General features: G+C 42.2%; 1 long non-coding RNA gene across 1 annotated transcript; it reads right to left on the bottom strand.

Moving 5' to 3' along the window:
• Positions 1 to 5,185: 5,185 nt before the first annotated feature.
• Positions 5,186 to 15,488, bottom strand: LOC134294497 (uncharacterized). The gene is made up of 2 exons (XR_010001381.1): positions 14,875 to 15,488; positions 5,186 to 7,613 (listed from the first exon to the last, which is right to left on the bottom strand). It is a non-coding gene; the product is annotated as an uncharacterized LOC134294497 (long non-coding RNA).
• Between the last annotated feature and the right edge of the window lie 156 nt (positions 15,489 to 15,644).

Genomic DNA, 15,644 nt, shown 5'->3' with positions numbered 1-15,644 from the left:
CCTTGATGAGAATCTAGCCAAGGGGTTTATTCGTCCATCTAGCTCTCCAACTGCTGTACCTGTGTTTTTTGTGGCTAAAAAGACAGGGGAGCTTAGACTAGTATGTGACTATCGGGTTCTTAATAAGCATACCATTCGTGATAGATATCCACTACCTTTGATTTCGGAACTTCTCTCAAGGGTTCAAGGGGCTAAGATCTTTTCTAAACTTGACCTACGGGGGGCGTATAATTTGATTAGGATACGGGAAGGTGACGAATGGAAGACGGCATTCAATACATGCTTCGGATGTCACGAATTTCGTGTGATGCCTTTCAGATTATGTAATGCGCCCACCATCTTCCAAAGGTTCATAAATGACGTGTTTAGAGATTTGATTGATCAATTTATGGTGGTTTATTTGGACGATATATTGATTTTTTCTAAAGATGAGAAGGAACATCAGCAACATGTGAGGCAGGTGCTGCAACGTCTACGGGATAATGGCCTTTTTGCTAAGGCCTCCAAATGTGTGTTCAACGTGTCAGAGGTGGAATTCTTGGGACATGTAGTTTCAGGAAAAGAATTAAAAATGGACCCGCACAAGGTTGATCCTGTCAACTCCTGGCAAGAACTCAAGTCTAAAAAAGATGTACAGCATTTTTTGGGGTTTGCTAATTACTATCGAGAGTTTATTCCAAACTTTGCTAAACTGACTGTACCTTTAACACAGCTATTACGTAAGAAGCAACCGTTTGTGTGGGGAAGGGAGGCTTAAGATGCGTTTGAACAGTTGAAATCTAGTTTCCAAGATGATAATGTACTAATACATCCAGACATTGATAAACCATTCATAGTGGAAGCAGATGCTTCTAGCTATGCGTTGGGGGCTGTGTTATCTCAAAGGGATTCATCTGGGACCTTGCGTCCCTGTGGATTCTATTGCAGACAACTAACACCTTTTGAACAAAACTACACCATCTGGGAAAAGGAATTGTTGGCTATAAAGGTGGCGTTTGAGGTGTGGCGGCACTGGTTAGAAGGGGCACATCATCAAATTGTGGTCAGATCTGACCACAAGAACTTAGAACATTTACAGACTGCCAAGAAATTGAGTCAACGCCAGATTCGATGGGCCTTGTTTTTCTCTAGGTTCAACTTTAAGGTTCAGTTTGTGGAGGGGAAGGTTAATTTAAGGGCGGATGCTTTGTCTCGTAAGCCAGAGTTTAAAACTTGCGAGCAAACAGTGCGTCAAACAATATTACCAACTGCTTCTCTATGTGTGGTAGAGAATGAGTCTGGGTTACACACTCAGATTCTAGAAGCTCAAAAGAATGATAACTGGACTCAAGAACAACTCATATTGCTTTCGGTAGGGACTCGTACTGTGCTACCTCATTTACAGGAACAAGAGGGGGTTTTGGTGCGTAATGGGCAAGTTTATGTACCGGCGGGTTCACTCAGGTTGGAAGTAATTAGGGCACATCATGATGAGCCGATGGCTGGGCATTTTGGTAGGTTTAAGACTGTACAACTTATTACCAGGAATTATTGGTGGCCTAAAATGCGACAGGACATTCTGCGTTATTGTGATAGTTGTGCAGTATGTCAACAGAGCAAGACGCCTGTCGGGCGCCCTAGGGGATTATTGTCTTCACTACCTGTTCCTGAAAGACCCTGGCAAATTATTTCTATGGATTTCATTTCTGATTTACCTAGGTCTGGGGGTTACACGTGTATCTGGGTGGTGGTGGATTTGTTTTCTAAAATGGCTCATTTTATACCATGTTCAATGGTTCTGGCGGCTCCTACATTGGCTTTACTTTTTACTAAGCATATTTTCCGTTTGCATGGGGCTCCTGATATTATTGTATCTGACAGGGCTCCTCAGTTCGTATCTCGTTTTTGGAAGCATTTCCATGAGTGTTTAGGAACCAAGTTGAATGTGTCCTCTGCTTTCCATCCGCAAACGGATGGACAATCTGAGAGAGTTAATGGGCTGTTGGAACAGTATTTGCGTTGCTTTTGCCTAGAACAACCTGGTGATTGGGTGAAGTGGTTGTCGGTAGCCGAGTTTGCTTATAATAACGCTAAGCATACGTCCAGTCGACACACACCATTTGAGTTGACTTATGGTTTCCATCCACGGGGTGGAGTGGCACAGTCGACCAATGTGGTCTCTTCTGATCCTGTATATCGCTCATCTGAAATGGCTGCCTTACATGATATCGCTCGTAAGTTGTTGTTAGAAGCCAAGGCATCTCAGAAGACTCAAGCTGATCGACATAGGCAGGCAGGGGAGGAGTTAGAAGAGGGAGATTTAGTTTGGTTATCCTCTAAGTATATCAAACATTCTGGGGGAAAGTTTGGACCACGGTATCTAGGGCCATTCCCTATTGTTAAGAAGATCTCTTCTGTGGTGTTTAGATTACGTTTGCTGTCCTCTCTTAAGGTCCATCCTGTATTCCATCGCTCTTTGCTTAAGTTGGACACTTCTGGGCAACGGGATGCTGTAGCTGCAGAGGTCTCTGCTGTGTCTCCACCTTTGGAGGGTGAGGCCTTTGTGAGGGGGGATAGTGTTATGGTTGAGCCTTCGGGCACCGGTAATAGAAGAATGGGTCATAAGACTCCTCGAGAGTCAGACTCCTTCGAGGAGCGTGAAAGGAAGCGGCTCCGGGATTTGTTTACAGAACCGACAGATGAGGATTCCTTTGAGGGCTTTTCTCAGGGTTTGGAGGAAGAGATGGCTAGCTCGGAGGAGGATGACATGGAATGGACTCGTGTGAGAGAGGATTTGGGTGTTGGGGAAACAGGCAATGAAAGCATGGGAGGTGATTGGCGGGTTGCAGGATCAGACCCATGGACTGGCTGGAGGGATGGAGCGGGATCCACAGCTGGGGATGCTGTGGGGCGTAGTCAAAGGTGCTTAAGCTCTGATGAGGATGATGATGTTGGGGCGTCTGGAATTGGGATGGCAGCTGACAGCGATGATGAGCTTGAACTGGGATAAAATGGGGTTTGGGATCAATGTCTAATTGCGTTGGGCAAGGTAATCTGGACGGACGCTTGGGCTTTTGTTTGGGAACTTCCTGAAGATGGGTGTGATTCGTTGCCTGGATACGTAAGTTTACCAAGGACACTGGGCATAGACGGAGGGAGGAACTGTGTGGGGTTTTTCTCTGTGCAACTTGTGTTTAATCTCGATAGCTTGACCTCCGTCGTCTTTTTGACGGGCAATACCTTCTCGCACTGAATTGACGCTGGACTGACTGACTTCGATTCCGGATTATCCCTTCTGCTGACTATCGGTGAGACCTTTGGATTTCTTGACGACTTCGCTTGGCTGTAGACCTCTGGACCGGATTGGGACCCTGCTGACTGCCGTTACCCTGACTGCTGTGCCTGGACCTGGATATCGTTGGACGCTGAACCCTAAACTGGATTCTGACTACGACCACTCTTTCACTCGCTGCAGGAAGGAATAAGCAAGCCTGGTTTATTCCCCTGCTGTGTCTGAGTAGCAGAGAGGAATCTGCCTCCAGTCTGTTGTTTACGTTTTGTCTTCTACTGATTCTCCTTTGTTTGCTTTGTTTGCCAAGCTGAAGTAAGCACTTTTATTTAATCCGGATTATACTTCTGTTTAACCCGGTTTATTCCTTTGAACTGTTTAAGCTCAAACTGAGCTGTTTTTTGTTATTTGTCACACTGAAGTCAAGTGTTTGCCCTGTTCTTTGTCTTTTTTGGGCGTTTTTGGTTCTGTAACCTCAATAAACTGAGCTTTGTTTTACTTGCTGGCGTTCTGTCTCTGACACTATCCGTTTCTTGGTTATATGACTCCCTCTTTATTTTTATGTAATATAAAAATCACAAATAATATATATATATATGTATATATATATATATATATATATATATATATATATATATATAAGAACTTAGCACAACCATTCGGGAATCTTTTGGGAACTCCCCCCCCCCCCCCCCCGGACCTCATGTCTACCTATTAGGCATGTCCGATCGATGAAAAAAATGTTTCAATTCTCGTTTCTAAAGTAGGGGGTGCTGGCGCTTCGATATAGAAAGTGTTTCCGAATTCTTCACCCAAAAATTTCGGATATTTCCAAAAATTCGTAACGATTCTAAATGTTTCTAAACTGGCAGACGTGCATGCACAATCGCAAAAAAAAGGAATCCGGGGGGGACTTTTACAGGGCTCTCCCGCCCTCATTTCTTGAGCTATCCTCATCAAATTTGGTACAGTGGGAGAACACATTCAACACTCTTAGCTCAACAAATTGCAGAATGTTTCCTGTGTCCTATGATTTTTGGTGAATTTTCATATATTTTTATAATACACTATTTTTTAATATTTGAAGAAACCTGTTCCTGGTTTGAAAGTCTTATTTCCTGTTCAATTGGGAACTTATCACTGTGAAAGTCCCCCTTCTACTTGTGTATCTTTGTTTTTGTGGCCGGAAATCCATAAAAATTGTGGACATTTGCAGACTTTGAAAACTAGAAATTCCCTTGATATATTTTTAAGCAAGAAGGACACTGGAAATCAATGGTGTCTCTGGCTATGTGATTCCACAAGCCTCAACCCAGTGCCTTCAATTAGAAATGGACCAGTGACCACCACGTGAAGCAATGCCCTGGCAAGGTGTGCAAAGATACTTTGAAAACTAGAAATTCCCTTGCTAAGAGAAGGAACCAGCAACAAAACCCTAACCCTTTCTCCAAACCCCTCTCTGGGAACAGCCAGACCGAGCCCCTTCACCCTCTCTCTCCCTCAAGACACGAGCCTTGCTTGCTTTCGGTTTGCAGACCACTACCCTCTCTGCGCAAAAAAAATTTGGGGGGGTGGGGGGGAAATTAATGAAACATTAAGAGACAATTAGAGAATGAGCCAACAATGGTTCAAAATTGCCGGTTGCGCCGTGAGACAACGTATTGGAATGCGTCTCAAAAAGCGAGAACAATCCGATATCAATCCGATATAAGATTCAAAACGATTTTTTGGACATACCTACTACCTATGTGTTATATGAACTTATCCTGGACCTTTGGTGAATGATATGATCTCTTTTTACTCTATGAATTCCTTTTTACCCCATGAGCATCCCTTGTATGCCTCCCTTTCCCAATGCCCTATATGCAAAATATAAAATAGTGAGAAGAAAGAAAAAAGAAAGAAAAATGGGGGGGGGGGGGGAGGAGGGATTGATTTCCATTTTTATTCTTCTTATTCTTTAGTTTGTCCTTATGTTAGTTCCATATTGATGCTTTCTTCAGGTAGTCCTCAAAATACAACCAGTCTGTGACCTTCCTCGCTCTTCTATTACTTCTTCGCATTAGAAAAGTTAATTTGTCCATATCCTTTATTTCCAATAATTTATCTATCCATATGTCTTTTGTTGGTACAGTCCCGGATTTCCAATATCTTGCAATCACCACTCTCGCTGCAGTGATAAAGAAAGTAAATAATTTGTCTGTATTCGTATCTAATTTTTCTAACGGATCATGTAGCCCCAGCAGGAGTAATTCCGGCATTTTCTTAAACTTTGTTTTTAGTATTTTATTACATTCTTCCAAAATTATTGTCCAAAATTTCTCTATTTTTCTACAAGTCCACCACATGTGGAAATAAGAACCTGTGTGATTTTTACATCTCCAGCAATTACTATTAGCGTTTCTATACATTAGCCCTATTTTCTTTGGAGTTAGGTACCACCTGTGAGTGACCTTCAGCCAGTTTTCTTTCGTGTCCGTAGAGTATGTATATTTAATTTTCCAAACTGCTTCTTCCTTTATCTTCACACCCTGGCCGAAACTGTCATCAAGATCTCGCCTAATTGTTTCCATATCCAGTCTTTAGATAATCCGGATCCTGACGGCCATGTCAGACTCAGATGTATATTCTCACTACTGGAAATAATACCTAGCTGGATGGAGGACTCTTAGGAGTAATTGCTAGCTGTCGGACACCAATTAAGTCATTTTAATCCACTCAAATCCCACTCCCGGTCCATTGTTTCCTGCTCGGACTGCCTCCTTGCTCCTGATTGGCCAAGAGGCCGAAGCGGCACTGGCTTTCTTATTGGCCGAGGCGTCCACGCCTTTTCTACAGCTGATGACAACAACCAACCAGCATGAAGCCAGCAGAGGCGGATGGGAGCGGGAAATTCAAAATTGACCACCCTGTTTTTTTGCTATAAAATGTACTGTAATGTATTATGTGGTATGTTTACTTGACGAATGATCGTCAACTGGTCTTTTCTTCAACTCTGGTGAAATTTATTTGGGAAATTCAAGGGGAATCCTTTATCTAGAGCAGGGGGCCCCAAACTACGGCCCGCGGGCCACATTCGGCCCATTGAAGCATTTATCCGGCCCCCACGGCACAAAGGCTGAAGGGGGTTGGGCTAAATGGCCCAAGGGGTCTCTTCCAGCTCTCTATTATCATTATTATTAATAACGTTCTATTGATTAGCCCATTGGCCGTATCAGAACAATTCTCAGCTGTGTTGCTTTGAATAGGAAAAGGACTGTTTTGTGTGTTATTTTAGGATTCTGGCCAGGCAACAAAAATGAAGTTTTAATATGTGGGTCCCAGTGTGTTTTGTGAATAATGTATGGCCTGAGGCATTGGTCTCTCTCTTTCTTATACAATTCACAGCTGAACAGTACATGTGCGATATCCTCCACCTCTGATGCTTCACAAAAACAAAATATAATAATAATAATAATCATTATCATCATCATCATCATCATCATCACGTGGTCTTAAACACTTGGGAAGAGTGCAATTTGTGATTTTGTGATACGAAATCCAGCATATTTATCTTGTTTGCTGTGTCATACAATGTTGTTGTGTCAATAATAATAATAATAATAATAATTAACATTGAGGCTGGGAGGCCATCTGTCAGGGGTGCTTTGTTTTTGCTTTTGGTCCACAATGGCAGAAAGGAGTTGGGCTAAATATATTATTATTATTATTATTATTATTATTATTATTATTATTATTATTATTACTGCTCGGTGGCCACCTGGCAAACTATAGTCTGGCCCTCCCATGGTCTGAGGGATCGTGAACTGGCCCCCAGTTTTAAAAGTTTGAGGACCCCTGATCTAGAGGGTCTCTTTTTCTCACCCTTATTTGGTGGGTCTGTGGGCTCTCTCCCGTTGGGCGAGACCCTCCAAATTCTAGCTCAACTTCAGAAACATGTTGGGTTTACAAAGCTGGGAAGCATCAAACAATACAGGATCACGAGATACAAACAACTTTGTCGGAAACCTGAACTTGAAGAAATGGATTCAAATTATGGGATTCCACCTGAACGTTAGGAAGAACTTCAGGATGTATGAGACAATGGAACAAACTCGTTCTTCGGAGGTCTTCTCGAGGAGGCTGGATGGGGATCTTGGATTTGTTAACCTTCTAAGGGGGTCAGGTCAGGTTTTGGGTCGTGTGGTGGGTCGTTGACCGGATCAAGGTCTCTCCGCGAGGTCTAGTTATGGAATATGGAGTGGTCGTCGGAAAAGACCTCTGCGATCTCTCCCAGGATGTCCTTGTGGTGCGTATAGATATGTTTGAATTTGTCGAACAGGCCTCGCTTGACTCTCCAGGGCTCCTACGGACAGCAAAACAACAAACAACAAGGAGTGAGTACGGGGGAAAGTGTCCTTAGAACTACAGGTTTATTAGTCAAAGCGGAAGGAGCGCCGTCAACTCAAGAAATGTTTAGAGCAGCGATTCTCAGACTGTGCTCTGGGGAGCCCTTTGTGAAGCTAAAGTTTCCTGTAGAACCCCAAGAAATGTTTTGTATTATATTATTATATTATATTATATTATATTATATTATATTATATTATATTATATCTATATATATAAAAGAGTGATGGCATCACGGCGATGGACAAAACAACAAATCTACAGCCCCCCCCAAACTCGAAAATTGGCAACGCAATCCATCATCCCCGCCTCCAGTAAGATACAACAAATTTACACATAAAACACTATCACAACACCAAAAAATGCCAAAACTAAGTACGCATGCGCAAAAACACCATGCTTCAAACCTTTATGGCGCTCGCGCGGCTCCAGTAAGATACAACACATTTATATGACAAACACAATCACAGGGCCACAAACGGCCAAAAACTGCAACAGGCGATATGCGCCTGCGCGCACCCCCCCATCCCTTCCCGCGCGCGCACACACACACCTCGCCTCAGAGCTGAAGGAAGGAAGGCAGGAAGGCCGATTCCTTGCTGGGCGCGGGATGGAGGAGGCCGCGCTGGGAGGCGTGCGGGCCTCACGTCGCTCTCTGCCCTCTCCCCCTCAATGTCCTCCCCCCTCAGGGCCCATGGAGGGCCCCGGTTGCCGTTCAGGCCCCCTCCTCCCGCCCCTCTCCCCTCCCCCCAATGCGAGGAAGGCCCCGCGGAGCCCCCCCCCCCCGCCTCACCCTCTCTCCTCCTCCTCCCTTCTCGGTTCTTCTCAGAGGTCTTCAAGCTCTTCAAGGTGAGGGGGGAAGAGGAGGGCACGGCCCTCGAGCAGGCCTGGACCTCCCCTCGAGTTGTTTGGGGCACCAACCCCCGCCCTTCCCGGCCTCAGGGCCCTTCCTTTTCCCCCTCACCCGTTTAAACGGCTGATGGGGAAAAGGAAAGAGCCTCAGGCCAGGAAGGGTGGAAGTTGGCGCCCAAAACAAGTCAAGGGAAGGCCCAAGTTGGCCCAGGCTGAGCTTCCCCCTTTTCTGTTGTTGTTATTGTTGTTGTTGTTCTCACCCACAAATTACAACCCCTCCAATGCCTCAGAAGCCCCCCTTTTTCCCCTCTCAAACCCTATCGCCCTCACCTTTCCCTTCCCTGTAATAATTATTAATATAATAACTGATCATCAGTTAAGAATGTAATAATCACCAATAATAATACTAATTTATTATTAGTATAATACTGATAATCATTCGAGAACATAATAATTCATAATAATAGTCAGTTCTTATTATTATAACACTGACAATCATTCAACAATGTATTAACAAATCGTAATAATAGAAAATTATTATTATTATTATAGTAATAATCATTCACAAATTAATAATTATTATTATAACATTGATAATCATTCAACAATATAATAACAACTAATAATAAGTAGTTATTATTTTTATCACAATGATAATCATTCAAGACTATAATAATTATTATTGTTATAACAGAAGGCGCCTCATATAATCCACTTCTAAACAAATAATATCACATTATAAATATACACTAGAATCTCACTTATCCAACATAAACATGCCGGCAGAACGTTGCATAAATAAATATGTTGGATAATAAGAAGGGATTCAGGAAAACCAATTACACATCGAATTAGGTCATCATTATACAAATTAAACACCAAAACATCATGTTATACAACAAATTTGACACAAAAAGTAGTTCCATGCGCAGTAATGCTATGTAGTAATTACTGTATTTGCAAATTTACCACCAAAATATCACAATACATTAAAAACACTCACTCCAAAAACATTGACTATTAAAAGGCAGACTCCATTGCATAATCCAGAACATTGCATAAACGAATGTTGGGTGAGATTCTACTGTAATATGAAATAATTACTGTGGTACAATAATACACAACAATATCATCTCAGGACAGTAAATAAAGATCAACACTCTAAAAACACAGCTATTCCATCCAGGAAACAATCAGGGCCATCTAACACCTCCCACCAAAGGATTCCCCCCTTCACACAGGAAACCACCCACGCTTTGAACCTACAAGGCCATTCCGTACTCATCACTCTCTCATCTCAGCACAGTAAATAAACAACAACAGTCTGAAAACACACAAATTCCATCCAGGAAACAATCAGGACCACCTAGCACCTCCCAACAAAGCATTCCCCCCCTCTAACACACGGAACCACCCAAGCTTTGAAACTACAAGGCCATTCCGTACTCTGGGGCCAATTTGCAATATATTAATATATATAATAATACAATACATATATAATACAATACATTGTATATACATATAATACTGCTAATAATATTATAATACACTACAATATAATACTAATAACAAAACAATATATATATATATATATATATATATATATATATATATATATTACTACTAATATTGTGAAATAGTCGTATATGTTATAGCGTAATATCCTATCATATGTCTTTAATGTAATAAATGAATAAATAATACTGTATAATTTTTGTTGACGGTCACAATAAAAATAAAACCCAAGATTGACCAACATCACTAAAAAAAAGCCACAGCAACGCGTGGCCGGGCACAGCTAGTTATATTATATTATATTAGCTGTCCCCGACCACTCGTAGCTGTGGCGTCATCCTAAGTGGGTTTTGTTTGTGGAGGCAAATATGAATGTTGTAATTAGTCACCTTGATTAGCACTGAATGGGCTTGCAGCTTCAAAGCTTGGTTATTTCATCCCTGGGGGAATCCTTTGTTAGGAGGTGTTAGCTGGCTCTGGTTATTTCCTGTCTGGAATATGTCTAGCTGTGCTCGGTCACGTGTTGAAGCCCCGCACACCTGGCTAATGTCACCAAGTTTCCTGGGGGGCCTCTGCGCATGCATGGTTAGTAATTTTTGGTTTTGGGGGGTTTTCTGTAATTTGGACCTAATTTTATAGGGTTTTTTGATGGAAAGACATAGATTGGATGACCATGTCTTTTGTGGCCACATTTGGTGTGATTTGGTCCAGTGGTTTTGTTATTTACTCCATGGGAATTATGTACATTACATATATATATATGTGTGTGTGTGTGTGTGTGTACTAGCTGTGCGCAGCCACGCGTTGCTGTGGCGAAGTATGGGTATGGGAAGATTATAAATGGGTTATATAGCTGTGTGGAAGGGCCTTGAGTCTACACTGCCATATAATCCAGTTCAAATCAGATAATCTGTATTTTATAGGCAGTGTGGAAGAGGCCTAAGTGAGGCCTAACTCTGCCTGTCCCCTGGGCTGAGTGGGTTGCTAGGAGACCAAGTGGGTGGAGCTTAGCCTTCTAACTGGCAGCAACTGGATAAAAACAATTATTCCTCTCCCTCTAATTAGGACTTTATTTTTCTTTTCTTTTTGTTGTATGAACGTAGAGGCACGGATGAGGGGTTGTGTTGCCAAGTTTAGTGTTTCTGGGATGTGTAGTTTTGTTGTTTTGTCCTAGGCCGAAATTTCATTACCCTTTTTATATATATATATATATATATATATATATATATATATATATATATATATATAATAACTATACACATAATAAAAGTATGTATGTGTGTATGTGGCTGGGGTGTCCACTTACACAGACAAGCTCCCACAAATAGCTATAGCTCCCACTACGCAGGAGACACCAATGACCCACCCACCAATGACATCGCAGGTTATAGCGAGCGCCATGAACATGTCCCAGAGCCCTGCCAATGTCCTCCACGGACACCGCACTACCCATGACCCAAGTGACAATGACAATTTCATCCTAAATTTTCTGTTTTTCCTCCACCACAGACATCCCAGTGTTTCTGACTCTCTCCATTGGTGTGGAATTTGACCCCGCCCACTGCCTCTCCCTTAACCCTTTCCTATTCTTTCTATGGCACACAGCAAACAGGAATTGATTAGCAACTGAACATACTGGAGGGGTTTGGGGCGAATTCACCATGACTTATAGGAGTTGTAGGGACTTGGATGTATAGTTCGCCTGCAATCTAAGAGCACTCTCAACTCCACCAATGATGGACCTGGAACCCAGGGAATGCCTGGTAGCCAAGCTAGTATAATAATTATAATGGTGTTGAATGGATCAATTATCATAGTTAGCTCTATGAAAATAGGAATTAAGAACTATAGTAGATTCTAAGGCAAACCTCTGGTGAGGCAGTGATATTCACTTCGGATTTTAGTCCAAACTTTAGTTCTGCTGTCTGCTTAATATGGGAACTTTCACCCTTCGGGGAAACAAAATGAAACACAACGTCTTCATATTGGCCAAGCTTTATTTGCCACCGGAACCACTACAAGCAGCATTAAATAAAAATTGAAAATAGTGCTCTAAAAGGAGGGGTGTGAGAGTTACACTTGTGTGCGTCAGACTCAGAAGTCCAATGTCGGAAACCGGATAAAGAAGGTGGCCGCTGAAGTTGGCTTCATGGCAAAGCTATCGGGTGATCTGGTGTCGGTTGGTAAACTCTCTCCCCATTCGGTGTCGGTTTTTCAGCATTCATGATTCTACGTAATGTAATATATGTTACGATATCGTTTATAATGTCTGGGAATAAACTGCCGCTGCGTTTGCTAAGCAGTCTGTTCTGGACGTTCAATGATTCCTGCAAACAGGAAAGAGCTTGCATCACGATCCCAAGCTGCTGGCTCTTAGGGTGAGTTCGAGGAGCTCTCTAAGCAGATCAAAAGACAGTTGCATCTGTCGAGTAGGAAATTTAGGTACCACTTTACGTGGGAGACTAATTTTAACTGATTTACGACACCATAAAAACCTTCCAGCAGTGTGCGGAAAGGAATGAGGAAATACTCCACCAAGGACTCAGTGTCACAAGTGGACGATGAATGTTAAATTACCTGTGTCTGTCTATATATGTCATATGTTCATATGGCATTGAATGTTTGCCATGTCTGTGTGCTTTGTGATCCACCCAGAATCCCCTTCGGGGTGAGAAAGAAGGGCAGAATATAAATACTGTAAATAAATAAATAATTGTGAACACTTTGTATAATGCAATACATGTGTTTTTTCTGTGTGGGTAGTTCTGTGTGGGAAGTTTGACCAAATTATATCATCAGTGAGATTCAAGGGGCTCTTTGATTGTAGGTGAACTATGAATCCCCACAACTACAACTCCCAAGTGTCAAGGTGTGCATGTTAAGTGATTAAACAAGCACAGAGGCAGGGGAAGAGCAGAGAAGCGCAGCAAAGTGTGCATATTAACTGATTAAACAAGCACAGAGGCAGGGGAAGAGCAGAGAAGCGCAGCAAAGTGTGCATGTTAACTGATTAAACAAGCACAGAGGCAGGGGAAGAGCAGAGAAGCGCAGCAAAGTGTGCATGTTAACTGATTAAACAAGCACAGAGGCAGGGGAAGAGCAGAGAAGCGCAGCAAAGTGTGCATGTTAACTGATTAAACAAGCACAGAGGCAGGGGAAGAGCAGAGAAGCGCAGCAAAGTGTGCATGTTAACTGATTAAACAAGCACAGAGGCAGGGGAAGAGCAGAGAAGCGCAGCAAAATGTGCATGTTAACTGATTAAACAAGCACAGAGGCAGGGGAAGAGCAGAGAAGCGCAGCAAAGTGTGCATGTTAACTGATTAAACAAGCACAGAGGCAGGGGAAGAGCAGGGAAGCTCAGCAAAGTGTGCATATTAACTGATTAAACAAGCACAGAGGCAGAGGAAGAGCAGGGAAGCGCAGCAAAGTGTGCATGTTAACTGATTAAACAAGCACAGAGGCAGAGGAAGAGCAGGGAAGCGCAGCAAAGTGTGCATGTTAACTGATTAAACAAGCACAGAGGCAGAGGAAGAGCAGGGAAGCGCAGCAAAGTGTGCATGTTAACTGATTAAACAAGCACAGAGGCAGAGGAAGAGCAGAGAAGCGCAGCAAAGTGTGCATGTTAACTGATTAAACAAGCACAGAGGCAGGGGAGGAGCAGAGAAGCGCAGCAAAATGTGCATGTTAACATATATCATTCATGTCTGTTACTGCAAATCCAGGGGTTGGGTTGGACCCAAGGTTTATTGGAGGACCCCAGACAGAGCCTGTTTCTTGTCATTTTGAATCCAAGGAAAAGATTCAAGCTACAAGGACTTCATCCCCAGAATTTCTGACCATTGCTGATTAGCTATGAGAAGGGTTTGAGAGGACATTTTTAATCAAATATGAGAAGAATCCAATTTTTAATCGAGCCCATTGCTGGTGGTCAGCACCACAGAGAGCTCTAATAAATGACAAATTAAAACTCTCCAGTCTGAACTGCAAAAGTTGGGCTGCTTTGAGTCCCCTTTGGGAGAGATAAAATGGGGTATACATAAATCTATACACATAATAAAAGTGAAAATATGTACAGTAGAGTCTTGTTTATCCAACATAAATGAGCCGGCAGAACGTTGGATAAGCGAATAGGTTGGATAATAAGGACACATTAAGGAAAAGCCTATTAAACATCACATTAGGTTATGATTTTACAAATTAAGCACCAAAACATCATGTTATCCAACAAATTTGACAGAAAAAGTAGTTCAATACACAGTAACGCTATGTAGTAATTACTGTATTTACAAAATTTGGCACCAAAATATCACGATGAAGTGAAAACATTGACTACAAAAATACTTTGGATAATCCAGAATGTTGGATAAGCGAGTGTTGGATAAGTGAGACTCTACTGTATGTCTGTGTGTGGCTGAGGTGTCCACTTACACAGTCAAGCTCCCACCTCTAAAAGACTAGTCAATATAACAATATATAATAATCATATTACGTTATACTAATTGTATATTGTATATGCATATAATATTAATAATATTATAATATAATACAATATAATAATATTAATAATAATAATAATAATACACTATTATAATGGTATATTTGTATTGCATGTAATACTACAAATAATATTACAATATAATGTTACAGTACAATACAGTAATATATATTTCTTATATTGTGCTATACAAATAATATAATATATTGTATGTACATATGACTTGTGAGCCGCCCTTCAGGGTGAGAAGGGTGGGATATAAATGTCGCTAATAAATAAATAAATGCTACAGCTCCCACTACTCAGGAGACATTCCCAGTATCTTTGTACGGAGGAAATGTCTACGTTCCTCTCTTACCTCCTTGCCTTGGTCTTCACCGATAACTCCACATGTCCCGTCAATGGCAGTCATGGACCAGATCAGCAACATGATGGCAACCAAGCCGGAGGAGACTTTCATGGTGGGTCACCACAGTGATGTTCTCTTGGGTCAACTGCGAATGCAAGATGTTCCTCAAGTCAATAGTGGTTTCTGCCCTCCTTAGATATATATATCACTTCCTGACCAAGGAAGGATGTCAATCTATTTCCATCAAACGTTTGAATGGCAATGGAGCAGAAAAGGAGACTTAATGGGCACCCAGATGTCCATTGCATTGGCCAACCTATTCCCTTCCGTTTGGCCAGGAATGGAAGATCTTGAGATGTTTACAGCCCCGTGGACAATTATAATGGGCCTTTGTGCTTGAGCTTCTTTAAGGTTGAAAGACCTGGAAAGGAAAGTCAAGGACCACTAAGCAGGGACGAGGCACGGCGTACCCAATACGTTCTGCCCTGGTCAAGGGCAGATCTATGATGTTCCTCACAAGGTGGACCTTGGAACGGGAGTTGTTTCCTGGTTTCCTCCTCAGAGATCTATATAAAGATGGCCCAACCGACCCTCACTAGTGGAGAAGGTCCAAGGATTGGGAAGACCCTCATGTCCTTTCCTGGTCTCAAACCAGCTTCAAACCTCGACACCTTGTTTACTTTTTTGTGAATGTGAGATTGCTGGGAATAAAAGTTTGCCTGTCAAGATCTCCTCTCCTTGGTCTCCTCATGGGTCTTTGCTCAGCGTCTGCATCCAGA

This window comes from Anolis carolinensis, unplaced genomic scaffold, assembly GCF_035594765.1.
Source record: "Anolis carolinensis isolate JA03-04 unplaced genomic scaffold, rAnoCar3.1.pri scaffold_15, whole genome shotgun sequence".
In the NCBI taxonomy this organism is placed as follows: Eukaryota; Metazoa; Chordata; class Lepidosauria; order Squamata; family Dactyloidae; genus Anolis; species Anolis carolinensis.
Note: the sequence above shows the minus strand (reverse complement) of the source record. Positions and strands in the feature narration are given on the sequence as shown.